General features: G+C 49.2%; 1 protein-coding gene and 1 long non-coding RNA gene across 4 annotated transcripts in view; one reads left to right on the plus strand and one right to left on the minus strand.

Annotated features, from left to right (window-relative positions):
* Positions 1-21,052, minus strand: part of SPTB (spectrin beta, erythrocytic) — a 152,823-nt gene that overhangs the window by 98,007 nt on the left and 33,764 nt on the right. The gene's annotated exons all lie outside the window — the stretch shown is intronic.
* On the plus strand, positions 24-9,980 carry LOC103170099. 3 transcript variants are annotated; one of them, XR_005659862.1, is made up of 3 exons: positions 24-134; positions 3,763-4,049; positions 9,776-9,980. It is a non-coding gene; the product is annotated as an uncharacterized LOC103170099 (long non-coding RNA). The 3 variants fall into 3 exon arrangements; XR_003757766.1 differs by lacking the exon at positions 24-134 and adding an exon at positions 792-1,129 and having other exon boundaries at positions 9,720-9,980; XR_485963.2 differs by lacking the exon at positions 24-134 and adding an exon at positions 792-1,129.

Below are 21,052 nucleotides of genomic sequence, written 5' to 3' on the forward strand. Positions count from 1 at the left end.
ACAGACGGAGACCGTCCCTGCCCAACGACGGGCTCACCGTCTAAACGGCGGAGACGGACGGCAGAGCAGAACACAGCAAGTAGTCTGCCGTCGATATATATCCTCAAGATGATAATAGCAATAATAATAATAAGGTTGGTATTTGTTAAGCGCTTACGATGTGCAGAGCACTGTTCTAAGCGCTGGGGTAGGTACGGGGTCCTCAGGTCGACCCACGTGGGGCTCACAGTCTTCATCCCCATTTGACGGTTGGGGTAACTGAGGTCCGGAGAAGTGAAGCGCCTTGCCCAAAGTCACCCGGCTGACAAGTGGCTGGCCCGGGATTTGAACCCGTGACCTCTGACTCCCAAGCCCGGGCCCTTTCCACTGAGCCACCATGCTCCGTAGACATATACACCTCATTCACAAAATAGAGTGATAAATAATACGTACAGATACGCACAGTGCTGAGGGGAGGGGAAGGGGGAAGAGCAGAGGGCAGGAGGAGAGGGGGAGCAGAGGGAAAGGGGGGCTCGGTCCATCCATCGGTCCGTCAGTCCGGCCGGCAGCCGGTCCGTCAGTCGGGCCATCCCTCGGACCGTCGGTCAGACCGTTAGGCGGGCGGGCAGCCGGTCCCTCGGTCGGTCGGTCCATCGGGCCATCAGTCGGTCCATCGGTCGGTCAGTCTGTCCAGCAGCCAGTCAGACCTTTAGTCGGGCTTGCAGTCGGTTGGTCAGTCGGTCGGTCCATCGGGCCATCGGTCGATCCATTGGTCAGTCCGTCAGCCAGTCTGACCGTTAGTCGGGCAGGCAGTCAGTCGGTCAGTGGGTCAGTCCATCGAGCCATCATTCGGTCCTTCAGGCAGGCAGTCCATCAGTGGGTCTGTCCATCAGTCCATCCGTTAGCCAGTCAGACCGTTAGGCAGACAGCCGGTCCGTCAGTCGGTCAGCCCATCGGTCCATCGGTCCATCAGTCAGTCCGTCCATCAGCCAGTCAGACCGTCAGTCGGGCAGGCGGTCTGTCAGTCAGTTGGTCGGCCCATCGGTCCATCAGTCCAACGGGCAGCCCGTCAGCCAGTCCGCCCATCGGTCGGTCAGACCTTCCATCAGCCAGACAGACCATTAGTCGGGGGGCAGCCAAGTCTCAGTCGGTCAGTCCATCGGGTAGTCCCTCAGTGCGTCCGTCAGCCAGTCAGACCGTTAGGCAGGCAGCCAGTCTGCCAATCCATCAGTCCATCGGTCCATCAGGCAGTCTGTTAGCCAGACACGCAGGCAATCCATCAGCCAGTCCATCCGTCCGTCCGTCCTTCAGCCAGACCAACCGTTAGGCGGGCAGCCGGTCCATCAGTCAGTCGGTCCATCAGTCAGTCCGTTAGTCAGTCAGTCCGTCTGTCCACCAGCCGGTCAGACCACTAGTCAGGCAGGCAACCGGTCTGTCAGTCTGTCCATTGGTCCATCAGCCAGTCAGCCCATCCGCAAGCCAGTCAGACCATTAGTTGGGCAGGCAGTCTGTCACTCGGTCCATCGGTCCATCTGTTAGTCAGTCCATCAGCCAGGGAGTGAGTAGGAGGAAACTGAGTCTTAAGCCCTGCGTGACTGCAGTGAACACTCGGGGAGAGAGAGGTGTGGAGGGCAGGGAGGCAAGCAGCGCCGTGGGGAGAAGGGAGCCCAGGAGAAGTTAACAGCTGGCTCCTATGTTTCGGTGCCCCATGTAGATCCGCCCTAGGAAAAGTCTGCCCAGGGTGTAGAGCTACCAAGAAACCTCCCTAACTAAAACTCCTCACTACTGGCTTCAAAACTTTCCATCACCTTGTCCCCTTGTCTACCTCACTTTCCTTCTCTCCTTCTCCTTCCCAGCCCACACACTCCGCTCCTCTGGGTCTAACTTTCTCACTGTGCCTCGTTCTCACCTGTCCCGCCGTCGACCCCTGGCCCACGTCCTACCTCTGGCCTGGAACGCCCTCCCTCTCAAATCCGCCAAATAATCACGCTTCCCCTCTTCAAAGCCCTACTGAAGGCTCACCGCCTCCAAGAGGCCTTCCCAGACTAAGCCTCCCTTTGCCTCAGATCTCCCTCCCCTCCGCGTCGCCTCGACTCACTCCCTTTGCGCTAACCACCCCCTCCCAACCCACCTCCCCCCCCCTTGTGCATATATGTACATATCTATAATTCTATGTATTTATATCGATGCCTCTTTACTTGTTTTGATGTGTATATATATCTATAATTCTATTTACTTATATGGATGCCTGTTTACTTGTTTCGATGTCAGTCTCCCCACTTCTAGGCCGTAAGCCTGATGTGTGCAGGGATTGACTCTCTTAAATGTTGAATTACTTTCCAAGTGCTTAGTACAGTGCTCAGCACACAGTAAGCGCTCAATAAATACGATTGGATGAATGAATGAAGAAACCTTCCACGGCATTGTCCACAGCACACCAGGGGCATCGATCCATCAGTCAATCAGTCAATCAATCGTGTTTACTTAGCACTTACTGTGTGCAGTATTAAGATCTTGGGAGAGTGCAACAAAACAACAGACACACTCCCTGCCCACAGTGGACATCTGACTGAAGTGGTCCGACCTCTAAGGGACTCGGGGCATAACGACTGGCTTGGTCTAAGCCTGAGCTGGCTAACACCACTGAGGCAAGGGGAGAAACATCCCAAGGAGAGATCATGACAACTACAGCCAGCAATTTTTTGCTTATGGTGTTTGTTAAGTACTTACTATAGGCCAGGCTCTGTACTAAGCACTGGGGTGGGTACAAGCTAATCAGATTGGATACAGTCCGTGCTCCACACGGGGCTCAGTCTTAATGCCCATTTTACAGGCGAGGGAACTGAGGCACGGAGAAGTGAAATGACTCTCCCAGGGTCACACTGCAGACAGATGGCAGAGCCAGAATTAAAACCCAGGTCCTTCTGACTCCCAGGCCTGTGCTCTAGCCACTTGGCCACACTGCTTCTCGTCAGGCTGAGCTGGGGACTCAGGGTGCGGGGGGTTGGTGTCACAAGCCCCGGAAGCCTGATCCCAGTTCTTTTAGGAACTCACTGTGTCTTCCTGAGTCTCAGGTTATCCATCTGTAAAATGGGAGTCACAACACTTCCATCGTGCCCATTATCTCCCATGCCTATTTCAGCGACACAGGACCTCATGCCTGTAAAGCACTCCGGAGGAAAGATTCTATTTAATTGTGCTGTTTTATTTAGAACAGCAAAAAGGGGGCCTTTTCTGATAAGAATAACTGACCTCCACTGTAAATTCATTGCTTTGTCGACCAGAATTGGCCAATTTTTAGCCCAATCTCAGCGGGCCACAATTTATTAGAAACGACCCGGCCTAGCATTTATTGAATTCTGCTTCTACGGAGGCAAGGCTCAGCAATCTCTTCATGCAGAGGAGCCAAGCAAAATGAAACCTTCGAGCAGCTGGTGTGCAGAGAGTCAATCACGCAAGGTCTATCCCCCACGGGACCTGTGACGACGTCACATCACGCTGTGCACGGTGCAATGAGATGACGTCATTCTTCTGTGTGGTTGCTTCGAAGTAGCAGCTGTTGCTGCCAGCGGGGAAGGGAGAGGGGAGAGGGAGGAGAGCGGAAGAGAGGAAGGAGAGGGGAGAGGAAAACAGAAGGGAGAAGGAAGCCAGGGGACGAGGGAGAGAGATGAGAGGAAGTGGGAGAAGACAGAGGAGGGGAGGGGAGACAGAGGGCATGGGCTGGGAGCGGCGGAGGTTACAGTCTATGCCCTCTCATCTCTCCTCATCTCCCTTCACCCCAAGGACACGAGCAGGCAGTGTCCACGTGGACAGGCAGCAGCGTCACGGCCCCACCGGCAGAGAACAGGAGTCCATCGCTCTCTGCCCCGGAGTTGCAGCGAGGTTCCTGGGTACAGGTGGATCCTGCCCTTCCCGGCGGCGGGTCCGGCTGACCTAAGATGCAGGAATGCCCTCTCTGGACAGAATGGGGTGAAGATTCCCCTGTTCGAATGACTCAGAGCGGGCGTCTGAGCGGCGTTCACCTGGACTTGCTGAGTCCCAGAGACCCCGCAGTCCTACCGGCTCCCAAGGTGGGGAATCTGTTCTGTGGCCTTTCTAGAGATGGTGCCCACCTGCCCCTTCCTGTAGAAAGCCCTGGGCAGCTGTCTGTTTTGACTCCCGCTTTCCTCTCATACTCCCTTAGTATGTGCCCAGAGCTTAAAAAAGTGCTTGGCACCTAGTAAGCGCTTAACAAATGTCCTAATTATTATTATATAAATACCATCAGATTGGACCTGGTCCTTATCCTAACCCACATGACGCCCCCACAGGGTTTCGGTCCGCATTTAAATTCCATTTTACAGATGAGGAAACTGAGGCTCGGAGAAGTGCAGTGACTAGTTCAAGGCCACTCAGAAGGCAAGTGGCACAGAGTCCAGACAAGAACCCGGGCCTTCTGACGCCCAGCTCGGTGTCCGAAGGGACCCCCTTAGCCCGAGACCCTGTTTGAGAGCCATGTTTACATCCAAGAGAAGCCAGGTAAGTTGAGAACGGCAGGTTCTAAAGGGACTCAGCTTTTATTAGACCTCTTTTTTCCCCGTTCTGTTCCAAATTTTTTTCCAATTCATTTAACATTCCCTACTTTCCTGCGCAGTCAGGAAGATGCAAGAAGGACTGACCCTCATTTAACCGAGACACAACCCAACAAAGGGGCTTTCCCAGTCTCACTACGTGAGCCGGGGGTGTGGGGCTCCCAGGTTGACCCCTTGGATCGGACTGCTTTTAAAGTGGGAGCGGGAAAGGCCAATTCCAAAACCAAGAGCTCCGCCCGGACTTCTGCCCCGCGCTCTCGCTAGTCAGTGGGCTGCCGCCCAGGGCCGAGGCGGACCTCCCAGGGATCTAGGGAACGGGGCGAGGAGTGGTGAGGTATATTTTTAGCCCCCAACTTGAGTCCGAACAGCCTCCTCCCCTCCAGATACCATTCCCTCTATCGCACACGGAAAACTGGGTGAACCGATTCGAGCCCACGAGATTCCAGCCCAAGCCCAGGATGGTTTTGGACTCCCCCTGCCGCCCCTCATAGGCTGCTCTTTGCCCATTTGGGAAGTTCTGGGGTGGGGGGGAGGGGGGAAGAGTTGCTCACACAGGGTATTCACGCAACAGCAGGCCCAGGATCTACCCCCAAACATGGCCAGGGCCTCCCAGGCAGGAGCTGGGGCCTGGAGGGGAGGTGTGAGCCAGCAGGGCAGGACGGAGGTGATAGAGGTAATAAGACCCTGCTCTTCCTCTGAGCCGTGGGCTATTTTTAAGAGTAGCAGAGGAGGCCTCGGGAGAGGAGGGGGAGTGAGATTCCCTTTGCTCTCTGGCTCCCGTAAATAAGTCTGCCCCAGAAAGAACAGATAGAACTGGCAGAGCCACCGCCTCCAGAGGGGCCTCTGCCGCAGGCCTGGCGTTCGGGGTGAGATTGATTGCCCCCGGTGCCAAGGAGCTGCTTCCTGACAACCATTCATCTGCTTAAAAATCCAGCCCTCCCGCGAGCGGAGCCAGGGTTGGCAGAGGCTCACCGCACCTCTCCTTGGGATTCTTCTTTTTTAATATCTATTCTCCTGAAAGGACACGGGAAGGCTGAGAATGGAATGGCCCGCTCCCTGACCTGGCTTTTCTGTCATCCCTGCCACCCGGGGCATTCTGTCTGAATCTCCAGTGCCGGTGCCAGTTCAGGGAGGTGGCAGAGAGAACCCGACTCCGGGGGGATGAGGGAAAGTGTGACGAGCAAGCCAAGTTCTTTCAAGAGCATTATACATTCCAACTCCCCTTCTTCTCTCCCTGAGCTCAGTCACCCCTCCTCCCCGGCCCAATATTTCCAACCCGTATTGTCTTTGTGAACCCCGTGCGGAAAGAACTCCCCAGGTGAAACTGGTGTGCAGGGTGGGAACGTGATGCCTCACTCCTGAAGGGGACTCCCGGGAATTGGAACCTCTGGGGAGACTAATTGGAATGCCAGCTATCCGGTTTTGTCCAGTCTGGTTTTCAGCCGGTCTGTCCCCTGTCTGGTAAGGATGGCGGTGCCGGAGACGTTTTTATCTGGCATTTCGCTTCCAGCACCTTGCAGGATTGCCAACTGCTGAGAATTACCTTTAACAGCAATGTGAAAAAAAGATTGACCTTCAAACTTTTTTTGCGGCAGTAAAATGATAACTGGGCATCAGTTGTGGCATCTATTGAATAATAATAATTAGGGTATTTGTTAAGTGCTACGTGCCAGCCACCGAGCTAAGCGCCGGGGTAGATACAAGATAATTAAGTCGGACAGAAAAAGCAGGAGTGGATAGGATTTAACCCCCATTTTCCAGATGAGGAGACTGAGGCACAGAGAAGTTAAGCGACTCACCTAAGGCCACACAGCATGACAGGTGGCTGAGCTGGGATTAGAACCCCGTTCCTCTGACTCCCAGGCCTATGCTCGTCTCACTAGACCATGCTGCTTCCCATCTGGGCCCATATTTAGGTGACGCTGCGGGCCCAGCCAACACGGCAGAGCTCTGCAGAGCATGCAAACCCAGGTGTGGGGGAGGGCGGAACGTGGGGACCACCAGAAATTGTCTAGAAATCCCAGCTCCCCGCCTTCCCGCCTCCTCCGCCACAGAGCTCTCAAGTTGTGGCGGCTTCCCGGCCCCTCTCTCTCAGGCCAACTGCCCTGGGACCCTCTCTTCCTTCCTCTCCTCTTTAGTATCTCTTCTCCTGTCCCAGGGCAAAAGGAACTAAAAAAGAGGAAGGGAGAGAGTGAGAAGAGAGGGGAAGAAGTTGGGAAAGGGAGGAGAAAAGAAGGGCGGGGGAAGAGCAGCGGGGCTCTAAGCTGGGGTGTCCATGGCCCACGGTGCAGGGCAAACAGGCTGCCAACCTGATCTGGCGACTGGCCCCAGGGGACCACAAAGGCTCTGGAGCAAATAGGGGGTCAGAAGCCTCACTGGAGGTAGCCTGGAATTATGTGTGTTCACAACAATCGATCAATCCATCAGTGGTATTTCTCCGGCATCTTACTGTATGAGGACAACTACGCTAAGCGTTTGGGAGAGTACAAAACAACAGAATGGGTGGACAAGATCCCTGCCCACAGTGGACTTTCAGACTAGCGAGGGAGTCTCGTCTTATGCTGTCGAGTCGTCTCCGACCCATAGCGACGTCACGGACACATCGTCAGAAAAACAGCGTGGCTCAGTGGAAAGAGCTCGGGCTTGGAGTCAGAGGTCGTGGGTTCGAATCCCAGCTCTGCCACTTGTCAGCTGTGTGACTGCGGGCAAGTCACTTCACTTCTCTGTGCCTCAGTTAACTCATCTGTAAAATGGGGAGTAAGACTGTGAGCCTCACGTGGGACAACCTGATTGCCCTGTATCTACCCCAGCGCTTAGAACAGTGCTATGCACATAGTAAGCACTTAACAAATACCAACCAATACCGACATTATTATCTCTCCCAGTATGCTCCACTTCCATCCGCAATCGTTCCCGTAGTGGATCCAACGAGTTTTCTTGGTAAAAGTACAGAAGTGGTTTACCACTGTCTCCTTCCACGCCTAAACCTGAGTTTCTGCCCTCGACTCTCTCCCTTGCCGCTGCTGCCCAGCACGGGGGAGTTTTGACTTGTGGCAGATTGCCTTCCACTCGCTAGCCACTGGCCAATCTAGGAATGGAATGGACAGGCCTCTGCTTGACTCTCCCTCCCGTAGTTGAGACTAGTAGAGGACTGGAAACTCTCTAGGTGTGATCCTGAGAGTGGGGGAGACAGACATTAAAATAAATTACAGAGTGGGGAAATGGCAGAGTAAATATGAATGTAAGTATAGAAGAAGCATGGCCTAGTGGTTAAAGCATGGGGCTGGGAGTCAGAAGGAACTAGGCTCTAGCAGCATGGCTCACTGGGAAAGAGCTCGGGCTTGGGAGTCAGAGGTCATGGGTTCGAATCCCGGCTCTGCCACTTGTCAGCTGTGTGACTGTGGGCAAGTCACTTCACTTCTCTGTGCCTCAGTTCCCTCATCTATAAAATGGGGATGAAGACTATGAGCCTCACATGGGACAACCTGATAACCCTGTATCTACCCCAGCGCTTGGAACAGTACTCTGCACAGAGTAAGCACTTAACAAATACCAACATTATTATTATTATTAAGTCCCTTCACTTCTCTGTGCCTGTTACCTCCTCTGTAAAATGGGGATTAAGACTGTGAGCCCCACATGAGACAACCTGATCACCTTGTGTCTACCCCAGCGTTTAGAACAGTGCTTGGCACATAGTAAGCGCTTAACAAAAACCATCATTATTATTATTATTATATTATACCACTTGTCTGCTCTGTGACCTCAGGCAAGTCACTTCACTTCTCACCTGTAAAATGGGGATTAAGACTGTGAGCACCATCTCAGACAGGGACTATGTATCTACCTCAGCGTTCAGTACAGTGCCTGGCACATCGTAAGCACTTAAATCTTTTTTTTTAAAAAAAGTACTTGGGCTAGGAGTGGGGTGAGGATCAAAGTGCTTAAGGGGGATGGACCACATAGGTGATGCGGAAGGGAGGGCAAATAGTTGGGAAAGATAAAGGGTTTAGTCATGGATGGCCTCTTGGAGGAGAGAGGATTTTAGTAGGACTTTGATAATGGGGAGGGCAGTGTCTGACACGTCTGGAATTCTCAAGTGCCCTCTGTGGCCACACTATAGAGGATGCAGGCCGAACCTCTATCCTGGCAGAAATGGGGTGAGAAACAGTATGGCCTACTGGAAAGAGCACGGGACTGGGAGTCAGAGGACCTGGGTTCTAATCCTACTCTGCCAAGGGCTTGCCGTGTGACCATGGACAACTCACTTAACTGCTCTGTGCTTTAGTTTCCTCAACTGTGAAATGGGGATTCAATACCTGTTCTCCCTCCTACTCAGACTGTGAGCCCCATGTGGGACAGGGACTGTGTCTGTTCTAATTAACTGTAATAACCCCAGTACTTAGAACGGTGTTTGACACCTGATGAGCGTGTAACAAATACCATTTAAAAAATGTAGTGAGTGCCTCATTTTATCTTGGATTAGATTTCTTCTAACTTGGAGCCACAATTTTGCCATTTTAGAGAGGCGGCTCCGCTCTTCCTCTGGCCCCCACCTTGCCTGCCTCAGACTTCCCCACCAGAGTTGATATCGAATCTCACACCCATTCAGTGGGAGGACCACTCGGGTCCCATTTCTGTTTTAAGCAACGCAAAAAGCAGGACGGGTCTCAGGATGCCTGTCTGCAACTTAGCACCGAAAAGTAAGATGTCATTCTCATCGGGCTGCACTGATGTTCAGTATTGATTATGCTGCAAAGCAAGTGTTACCCACCGTCAAGCAAGTGTTATGAGGCAGAAATTCTCAGTGCCATACCCAGGATCGGGCTAGTTCCCGGAAGTAAGGAACAACACCGAAAGCAGAAGGAGAAATATTTTCTCCCATAGGCCAAGGTCTTGTAAGTTTTTCCGCTCCAACATATATTGAGTCAGTCAATTGTATTTACTGAGCATTTACTGGATGCAGTCATTCCCATCCTTCCCCAATCCCTGACAGTCAACCAATCAATCAGTGGTGTTTGTTAAGCACTTACCTTGGGCGAAGCACTGTACTAAGGGTTTGGGAGTTTACAAGACAATCGAGCGTGGCAGACCCTATCCCTGCCCACCTGGGAGTTTACAGTCTAGAGCGGGAGGAGGTGGAGTGAGGGGGAAATTCAATCCTTCCAGATTTTTACTTCCGGTGCCTATTTCCTACTGCCTCGTGCTTCACCACCATTCCCCAGCCCGTCCTACATAAAGAACCACATCATCCAGCCATGGAACACCAAAAAAGCAGCTAAGTCAAGCGATGCACTTCCAAGCCCAATGTGAGAGATGCAACTGCAATGGAAAAGGCCCAGCCAGTGACTCCGTCCAGGTATCTTAGACCCAACACACTCTCGCCATGGGGTCTGTTACATCTGTAAGATTAAATATTGCTGTGAACAATGTTAGTACCTTTCTCTTCTCTTCCTGCTTACGGTTATTTATTATCTGCGGGGGTCTCGCACAGCAATCGCAGCCCATCTGTCTTGTCTTCTACCAGGTCCTTCTAGTCAGCCCTTACTGGGTGAGGGAGATGGGTTGTTTTTTTCTATCCACTCAAGTGTCTTCTCTCATTTCTCTTCTTGGGGGAATCTTCTGAGGGCAAAGGTCCACCTTGGCATTGTCTGTCCTCTCCAGAGTTATCTATTCACCCTGTTTTCATTATCCAGAGGCCCTAGTGAGAGAGTACTCTAGAAATCAGGGGCAGCCAGAAGAGCTGGGCTTCAGAGGAAGGGTGGTGGGGACAAAGATGGGGGTAAACGGACTTGGGATGTAGTGAGCATGGGGTTGGGGGTCATAAACCCCACTGGGAAAGGACCCCTGGTTTCCCACTGAATTGCGATTTAGGCCCAGATGAGTGGAAAGCAATCTGCTACAAGTCAAAACTCACCCACGCAGGGCTGCAGCGGCATGAGAGAGTTGAGGGTGGAGACTCGAGTTTACAGCGCGGGAGGAGGCGATGGTAAACCACTTCTGGATTTTTACCGAGAAAACTCTACAGATCCACTATAGGAACGATCGCAGATGGAGGTGGGGCGTTCTGGGAGAGATGTGTCCATGGCGTCGCTGTGGGTCGGAAACGACTCGACAGCATAAGACAAGATCACATCTTCAGTGGCTACAGGGGACAGCACAATGGAGGTGAAGAGGGGGTCTTGGCCCCATGACCTCTGGGGCTGAAATTCCAGCCTTACTCATCTCAGGTCTCTATCAAGACCTGAAGGGCTGAAAATCAATCAATCAATCAATCAATCAATTATATTTATTGAGCACTTACTGCATGCAGAGCACTATCTGAGCGCTTGGGAGAGCACAGTATAACAGAGTTGGTAGAAATGCTCCCTGTCCACAACAAGCTTACATTCTAGAGGAAAAGACCCTCTCAACTCAAGTCTTTCTAGCCTGTTAACTCTTTAAGGCCTGCCTGTCTCTCCCAAGTCCTAGTCTGCTTATTTCTACAATCTCTTCATGCTGACACACAAAATGAGAAAAGTGAGCCCAGGTACCCCAGCCAACGTATCCTGAGTGACTCATCTGCAATGTCTCCTCTTAGGATCCCGCTTACCGGCTGATTGCTAAACGAAAGTAACGGTTCTGGCTACCAAAGTGCTCGGAGCTCCCGCCCCAGAACTCCCACACCCCACTCAGGTGCCTCTCCCTGGTCAGATTGGTCTGAGTGCCCGGCCCCTTCTCTTGAACTCAAAATTCTAGTCCCCAAGGTGGTTAGGATGGTGAAGGCCAACAATGGTGCCCACTGCTTGAAGGTCTCTCTCCAAGAGCTTGCTTCAAATTAGTGGTGGCTGTTTTAGAATTAGCCCACTTTGGGGCAACTTGAGCCCCACACAAAGCGTGACAGGCATTTTGGTGAGGAATAAGTGCCACCCGGCTCCTGATACCTGCAATTATTCACCAGCTGGATTCCAACAGCAACAGGCATTACTGTCTTATGCCTCACCTTAAGGTGAATGTTATCCATCCAAGGCGGCAGGACAGGAGGCAATGTGGCATTGAGGAAAGAATGTGGACCCGGTAGTCAGAGGATCTGGCTTCTAATCCTGGCTCTACCACTTGCCTGCTGTGACCTTGGACAAGTCATTTCACTATGCCCCAATTTCTTCATCCACAGAAAGGGGATTCAATAACTGTTCTTCCTCCTCCTTAGACCGTGAGCCCCAGGTGGGACAGTGATTGTGTCTCACCTGATTATTTTGTATCTACCTCAGAGTTTAGTGCTCTGCATGATACATAGTAAGCTCCTAACAAATACTACAGTAAGGCCAGAACTCAGTTTGTGGGAGCTTCCATCTGCACTGAAACAGTCCTGGAGAAAAATTAATCTGTCAGGCATCACACCGGCTCCTCTGAACTCAGGGTATCCTTAGGCCACCCAGATCCAGAGGGCATCTATCTACTCTTTACGGGGCAGTCAGTCCTGAGCCAGTGAGGAATTCCAGAAGGCCTCCAGAAATTCTAGAACACCCACAGAGAGACCAGAGCCAACCCAAACTCCCCAGGATCACCTTGCCAGGAGTTGTGATTACTCTTAATCCAGATTAATCAGATCAGGGATAGTACTTGCAGAGGACTTTACCATAATCATGCCCACTCATAGGCAAGTAACAATTCGTATCACCTGCTGATTACACTGTCAACATAATTCATGGCATTCTGTAAAGGCTATGACTGAATGAGAGTGCTGAGTTGTTTTTTTTTTTAAAGTACGGACTTTTGCCGCCTTATTATTCTTATTTTCAAGGCCGCTTTCCCAGTGCTTTATTCATTCATTCATTCAATAGTATTTATTGAGTGCTTACTATGTGCAGAGCACTGTACTAAGTGCTTGGAATGTACAATTCAGCAACAGATAGAGACAATCCCTGCCCAATGATGGGCTCACAGTCTAAATGGGGGAGACAGACAGCAAAGCAAAACAAAACAAAACAAGGAAGACTAAATGGTAAAGGTTAACAAAAGCCTGCATCCTATAGATGAAGCTGGACCAATCACATAACCTAGTGCTGGGTGTGGGAAATTTCTGGTCCCTTTTGAGATGACATCCAGCTTAGTTGTTCTTTTTAATGGGATTTGTTAACCACTCTTTGTGCTAAACACTGTACTGAGCACTGGGGCAGCGACAAGCTAATCGGGTTGGACACAGTCCATGTCCTACATGGGGCTCACAGAACACAGAAAAAACCCACACACATCTCCTATTTACATTTCTGATATATTTAGCATTACATTATTTTATCATATATTTGTATCCTATTATTCTGTAATGTAATATAATTACATTAATTGTCATTTATTTGAATGTCTGCATCCCCAGCTAGACTGGAAGCTTCTTGAGGGCAGAGATCATGGCCACTTACTCTGCGTGCTCTCCAAAGTGCTCAGCACAGTTCTCTGCATACAGTAAGCGCTCGATAAATACCTCTGACAGATGGATTGATTGATCCCGAAGTAGAAAAGCAGCATAGCCTAGTGGCGAGAGCACAGGTTTGGGAGTCAGAGGTCGTGGGTTCTAATCCCGGTTCTGCCACCTATTGGCTGTGTGACCTTGGGCAAGTCACTTAACTTCTCGGTGCCTCAGTTGCTTCCTCTGTAGAATGGGAATTAAGTGTGTGAGCCCCATGTAGGACAAACTGATTACCTTGTATTTACCCCAGCACTTAGAACAGTGCTTAGCACATAATAAGTGCTTAACAAATACCATCATCATTATTATTAGTAAAATGCCTGCAGTGCACACTGCCAGAGACGACCCTGGTTTCGTTGGCCCTCAGGTCTCCATCCACTGGGAACTAGGCTCTCTTCCATGGGAATATCTTTCTAAGGAAGAGTGCAAGTCACTCGTTCTCTCCAGGCAAATGACTCCCTTCTCAACATATGCTCATCTCCACCCCTTCCCCATACCCTTTCACTGAGGTATACTTCCCTCTTGGGACAAATAAATGCCTTCAAGAACCCGCCTCCCCCTCCTCCTGCCCCCTCCTTACACACACACTTTCCACAGGCACACAGGCCAAGTGTAATTGACCCAGCAGAGCTGGGATAATGCAGCTGTCCCCTCTTCATAATGAAGCAAGAGCAGAGAGAAGGAGGGGCTGGCTGGGTCCTTGACCAAGGAGAAAGTCATTTGAGCAGGGAACAGTGTAAGTTTCCTACACTGAGTGCTTCTCGCCTCTGCCTGCCTCTCATTTTTGGCTTTAAGAAAGAAGATTGACCAGCAGATAGAGGACTTGAAAGACCTGGAGAAAACTTCTCCGTGCCCCAATTTCACCATCTGCATGGGACACACATTCCCTCCACTCATCTATCTCCACAAGGGTGGTGAAAACTAAAGATCTGGGAGTTTACAAACAGATTTAAGACTGTTGGAAGAATAATAATAATAATAATTGGGGAATTTGTAAAGTGTTCATTATGTGACAAACACTGGGATAGGTACAAAATAATCAGGTGGACATGGTCACATGTCCATGAGGCTCACAATGAGGCTCACAATGTAAGTAGGAGATGAGAACAGCAACTGAATATTCATTCATTCATTCATTCATTTACTAGTATTTATTGAGCACTTACTATGTGCAGAGCACTGTACTAAGTGCTTAGAATGTACAATTCGGCAACAGATAGAGACAATCCCTGCCCATTGACGGGCTTACAGTCTAATCGGGGGTGGGGGGAGAATACCCATCTTACCAATGAGAAAACTGAGACAGAGAATTGAAGTGACTTGCCCAAGGTCACGCAGCAGACAAGTGGCAGGGACAGGATTAGAACCCAGCTCCAGGCCTGTGCTTTTTCCCTTAGGCCAGACTGCTTCCATGTGTATCAAGTTACATAGTAATTCCATCTTCTAGCCCCAGAGATTCCAGTTTGAACGAGAAATGCAAAAGCAAAGTTTAGTGGGAGAGAAGACTAGGCTCGAGAACATAAATAAGTCAAATGACTTATCCATACCAAGCTTTTCCTCTGAGGATCTCTAAGCACCTAGGGCAAGTCAACAGCAGGTGGTGTTCGGGCTAATGTCAAACTCTTAATCAGATCCCGCGCTCCTGTCTCTAGATTCTCTTTCTAGTTCCACCAGTATGGCCAAATCAAACTACCCAAGGCAAGGACTAGAAGAAAGCCCGGGGCTGAAGGATTCCAAGGTGCTGCGGCTCGATAATGTTATCGCTGGGCCGTTAGAAAGCGCGGCAAAAGATATCGCTGGAACCCAGATGAGACGAGTGTCCCCTAGTCAGTTCCAAGTATGCACAGTGGATTACCCAGAAATTCCCTGGCTGCACTCTGCTCCAATTTCTAGCTCTGGAATAAAAAAGACCTGTTTGAATAAGGAGGGCTCCCACATTCTCCTCTTAAAGGAGCTCGGCTCCAAATAGCTAGGCCACGGATACTGGCAACAGCTGCCGAGTGCCCGCTGTTCTTATCAGGCTGGGGTGGGGGATAGAGAGAGAGAGAGAGAAAGAGAGTCTGTGTGTGTGTTTGTGGTGCGGTGGGTGGTACTCATGCATACCAGAGGAGGTCATCTGAAAGATATCAAGTAGCAAGTGGTCATAGCTAAAATTATCCGCAAACAACTCCCCACAGCTCAGCCCACCTAAAGTAGTAGCGATACTCTTCCTTTCCGCTAGTACTAGGAAAGGGTTTCCAGAAAGAGAAGACAAACAGGAGATGAGGAGACAGGAGAATATTTAAGGATAGGTCCTCTGGTCTAGTCTCTGCACCGAATATATTTCTGCTTTCCCTGTTTCCCCAACCGCAACTGTGAAATGTCTTCTATTCACTGGGGCACTTAAAAAATCCTGAGTTAAAGTGAAAAACACTTACTTTTTTCTGCTAAATACACCACAAAGGTAAGTGGATAAGAGATAGAGTAGTCAGTCACGTTTTTCACATCTTTCCAAGCACTTAGTACAGTGTTCTAAACACAGTAAGTACTCAAAAAATATCACTGGTTGATAGATTGAGGGGAAAGTTGACCGGAAAAGATGACCACTCAATCACTTGGAAAGTTAGTTGCAATGTAATTACAAAGGATTCCATCTGGATACTTCTTTACCTGAAAGTGATCAAATACTATCAACCGGTAGTATTTACTGAGGTCTGTGGGCAAGTTCTTGGGAGAGTCCAAAAGAGTAGGTTGACAGGACCCCTTTCCCTTCTCCATCTGAATTCCCCTCACCATTCACCAGCAGAGCAACAGTATCTGTCTTCAGTCAAGGCTGTCCTGCCACTCCTGGAAAGAAAGAGGTCAAGCAGATGCCAGGATCGTGGGACTCGACTGAGGTCTGCTCAAAGGTGGATTCCCTCTGGGGAAGCACCAACAGATCTGCTGGTTAACATACAGAATCAGGCAGTGGAGGCCCAGCCTGGTAGCCAAGCTAGAGAAAATAAATGCCTCCTGGTGGATTTCACGTGACCACGTGGCTAGAGCAAGGCCGGCAGCAAATGTTTCTTTGATCTCCTGTTGTGCGCTACATGGCCACGAGCCCATGGGCTAACCCTCTCGCTGCTCCTGTAACAGCTCCGCAGAGAAGCAGCGTGGCCTACTGGAACGAGCATGGCCCTGGGAGTCAGAGGACCGGGGTTCTAATCCCGGCTCCACCACTTGTCTGCTGTGTGACTTTGGGCATATCACCTGACTTCTCTGTGCCTCAATTTTGTCAGGGAATTAAATACCTGTTCTCCTTTCCCCCTAGGCTGTGAACCTCAAGTGGGAAAGGGAGTATGTCTGATCTGATTATCCTGTGTCTATCACAGAGCATAGCACATAGTAAGTGCTTAGCAAATACTATTACTGTTATATCTACCCCAGTGATTAGTAGAGTGCTTAGCCCATAGTAACCCCTTAACAAATTACCCAATTATTACTACTCTTATTCCACAGGTCTTCCATTGAAAAGCCAAAACAACGAGCTGTGACCTAAAGCAAAATGGTTTACCCGATCTCACTATTCATTGACTCATTCATTCAATCATATTTATTTGTTGAGTGCTTAAAGTGTGCAAAGCACTGTACGAGTGCTTGAACAACAGGTAAGCCTCGGGAAGGGAAGCCAAAGCCCACCTAAAGTTCTAGGGCTGGCTAGATCATGGCTGTGACTGACTGCTTTCTGACCAAATAGCAATCTGGTAAATAGTTCAGTCCTGTAAGTTAAGGCTTTGTTAAGTTTCAGTGGAAAACAAAAAAGACACCAGATGTTCCTGCCTCCCTCCATGCCAGCCGAATGCAGATTTCCTAAACCCTTCTTTCCTTCTCCTCTAAAAATAGGTATCTGGCAACACCCTACACCTGTGAAATGTTGCATGACTTAGGCCTGAAGTTCAGGAGACAGGATTCTTGGTTTCTGCTCCCTGTGAGGACTGAGTCCTTTAGTCCTTTAGTTACCCGCCACGAGGGGCTGAGCCACAAGTAAAATCTGACAATCTGGATTTCCTCGTCTTCTACTCTTACCTTTGGCCAAGTAGCCCAATTAAACTGTGGTGCTGGGAAAAAGGGAAATTATATTCTTCACTGAGAAGCAAAGGATGCCAAATAACCTACCGCTCCAAACCCCCCTGCAGAAGGGAGAACCTTAAAATTTCCATTTGTAATAAACCCCACAGTTATCTGGGGTTGACAGGACAGCTCTGCTCCCCTCATTTATCTCTCCTTTTGCTCTACACAGCTTGTTACACCCAAATTCATGCAGCTATCCTTATCAGAAATATTCACTTCACTGTGTGGCTGGGGGTCCATGAATGGCAGCTGCTGCTGAATCACCAAGAGGGACAGTTCTCTATAAGCCGGAAGTTTTTTTAATGTATTTGTTAAGCCCTTACAATGTGTCAAGCACTGTTCTAAGCGCTGGGGTAAATACAAATTAATCAGATTAAATACGGTCCCTGCCCCACCTGGGGCTCGTAGACTAAGAAGGAGGGAGGTCAGGTTCTGGATGCCCATTTTACAATTGAGGAAATCGAGGGACAGAGAAGTTAAGTGACTTGTGCAGGGTCACAGCAAGCAATTGGAAGAGTCAGGATTAAAACCCAGGTCTTCTAACTCCCAGGCCCATGCCCTTTCCACTAGGTCACGCTGCTTCCCTCACGCAGGTTCCCTAAGAACGTGAGCAAGTACAAACACGCATATACATGCCCCAGAAGCCATTTAGTTACATGTTCTTTAAATCCAGGGACTCCAAATTGTAGTTCTGATTCTATTACTCCCTGATTTGAAGCACTTGATGGGGGGTGAGGAGCATTCAACCCGTTTCATACCAGAGAGTCCAGTTGTCTGTCCCCTGTCTGGTATGGATACGGCACCAGTCGGCTTTATGTCCGGAATTTTTATTTTCAGTTCCCAGCCTCCCTCCTCCTCGGATCCTCATCCTCCTGCCAAGTTGTACAGCTTGGAAGTGCCTCCCGTGTTCCAAGAGACCTGGGCAGGGATAGCTGTGTTCCGGAGCAAGTGGTGTGTGTATGTCGGCTGCCAGGGGCCGAGGTGGGTTCTACCTGGAGAAAACTGTAGGTTTGGACTTCCGTAAAATGTTTCACACCTTCACAGCCATCCTGGTAGTAATAATAGTATTTATTAAGAGCTCATTATATCCGGAGTACTGTACTAAGTACTGGGAGAGGATACACAGGTGTTGGGTCATTTTGAGAATCATCAGTGGCCACCGTAGCCCCCTCACCCCCTCCTCATTTGGGAAACCAAGAGGACAAGCCAACTTTCATCCACCTAGAGGATAGTGGCTTTCCAACTATGTCCCACAGAACCAGGGATTCCTCAGGTGTTTCCTACAGGAGCTTGAACAATAATTGGTCATTTTCTTTTTGGACTTACCAGAATTGTTTAACAATAATACAGACTATCCTTTGTACAAAAAAAGATTCAACAGTGATAGGCCCCCCTGCCCTCCCTCCCCCCAGATCGCCTTAATTGTCTGTAGTTGGTTTTTTATCAACAAAGAAGTATTTTTAAACACTCCCCAGGGGAAATTAAGGAGCCCAGGCTGGAGTTTGGTCTTATCAGGATAAAATGTTTTAAAAGATTCTGTGGCATGTAAGAGTGAGATCCATTTGAGTGGGCCGAGATGCAAATTCTAGCTGAAGCACTGGGGAAAATTCTAGACACCAGCTTGCACTTATCATTCCCTGGGATCTCAGTGAAAGCAGAGACGCTACTTCTGACTTACTGATCACTTTGCCACTCACCTCAGTCCCACAACACTTACATCCGTATCCTTATACTCTACAATTTCCCCTATTTGTAATTTCTTTCGTCTGTCTCCCCATGAAGACTGTAAGCTTCTTGTGGGCAGGCAGCATACCTGTCAACTCTATTACACTGAACTTTCTCAAGTGCTTAGTGTAGTGTGTCTCACGTGGGAAGAGATGCCTGGAATTCACTGCTCCTGGCCCAGCAAACGAAGCTGGCTGACTCTCTCCACTGCCCCAAGGGTTTGGTTGTGAGGAGACTTATTCCACTGTTCGTAAATGCTTCGTTTTATATGTCTGGACAATCTATGAATGACTGTTCTATCCAACTCCTGAGCTGGATTCATTCAATCGTATTTATTGAGCACTCACTATGTGCAGAGCACTATATTAAGCGCTTGGAATGTGCAATTCCGCAACAAATAGAGACAATCTGATGTTCACATATATTAACAGGGTTATAGCCTTCACACAGTTTTCATTCCTTCCCAAGCTCGCCTTCTACCTGTAACCCTCTCTCAACTCTCCGGCATCTGATTCCTGACTCTGCTGTCACACAGACCTGGAACTCCCTCTCTGTCAGAACTTAGCCCTCCCCATATTGAGGGTTCTCTTAAAACTCCACTTCCTCCAGTAAGTCTTCTGGAGCCACATCTAGCATTTATCAGTGTATACCCGTCCTCAGCATTAATGTGCATACACTCAGATCCTCAGTACCCGGTACTGAGCATTTGGGAAAGTACAACAGAAACCAAAGACCCACTCCCTGTTCACATTAATAATGTTAATGATAATAATCATACTTGTTAAGCACTTATTATGTTCAAGTATTGTACTAAGCGCTGAGGTAGACAGAAGATTAGACACATTCACCGCCCCACATAGGGCTCACAGTCCAAGTAGACTGTCTAAAAAGCTTGTAATCTAATGGGGGTAGACTTTCTAAGAAGCTTGCAATCTGATGCTGAGGATTAATTGTACATTCAATTATTTATTCTGCTTTATTCTGCTCTTTCATCCTGACATATTCATACCCTTCATCTGATCTTTGTACTGCTCTCGCTGTTTGTAAACACTTTTGGTGTCCATCTCGCCAAGTAGATTGCAAGCTTCTTAGTCCAAGACTGTCACAGTCACAGACTGTCACTGTCACAGTCACTGAGTCTGTGAGCCCCCTGTGAGACAAGGACTGTATCCACCCTGATAATATTCTATCTACCCCAGCCCTTAGTAGAGTATTTGAACATAATAAATGCTTAACAAGTACAATTATTATTCTTATTGTGAACAGGCTTCTGGTGTACTTTCCCAACTGCTCAGTACAGTGCATTACACTCAGTAAGTCCTCAATAAATACAAATACTGTCGCATTTAGGACCATAAATATCATTATTACAACATTTATTACCACATACCAATTAATGCCACCAATCTATGCTCTCCAAAGAAAAGCAGATAAGCAGTCAAGCAGACTAGCAGACAGCTAGAGTGGATACGTGTAAGCAGAGAAGACAACTAAAAAGAGAGAGCATTTGTCCAGGGTCACCAACCCATCAATCCAACAATCAATTGTACTTATTGAGCACTGGATTAAGGGCTAGGGAGAGTACAGTATAACAGAGTTGGTAGACATTCCCCGCCCACAAGGAGCTTACAGTCTCATCAGCTATGAAGGCTACTTTTTGCTTCTCTTTTTCTACATTTACGGAGTGGCTATCATAGTAGCACCTCGATGCTTCCTTCTTAGCACTTGGGAAGCTGCGTGTCTCTGTGTAGTTGTCACCGAGGACTGGGATCGCCTCTGTTTTCACGAGCTAAGAAAACTAAAACTCTGTGAGTTCTTGGGAGGGCAGAGGAAAAGAGTTCCGGAAAAGTCACGAAGCACTAGTGGGGTCTCAGTTGATGGCAGCCATCCCAGAAGTCGGTAGTGACGGAATGTCCCAACGTCTGGTAATGGATAGCGAACCCTTGGAACGGTGCCTCTCCCAGGCAATAGAGTCAGTTCTGTCGCTTTGCATATTTTCATTTTGCATTTTGGGCTTTGAGCAGTCAGGGAACATTCCTCCCACAACATGTGCCTGTCTGGAAATAACATAAGGTGATGTCAGAAGCAACAGTTTTCCACACACACCTGGCCTCTCTCAAGGCAGGAGTGCCCTGACGTGAATTTTCTGTAGTACAGAGTTCTTCAGGAGCTTAAGCTCTACGTTTTAGGAGAGCCGACCGCACCCTCACCAGAATTCTGCTCATGTAAAGGTCTTTAAAGG

Source organism: Ornithorhynchus anatinus, chromosome 1 (assembly GCF_004115215.2).
Source record: "Ornithorhynchus anatinus isolate Pmale09 chromosome 1, mOrnAna1.pri.v4, whole genome shotgun sequence".
Lineage (NCBI taxonomy): Eukaryota > Metazoa > Chordata > Mammalia > Monotremata > Ornithorhynchidae > Ornithorhynchus > Ornithorhynchus anatinus.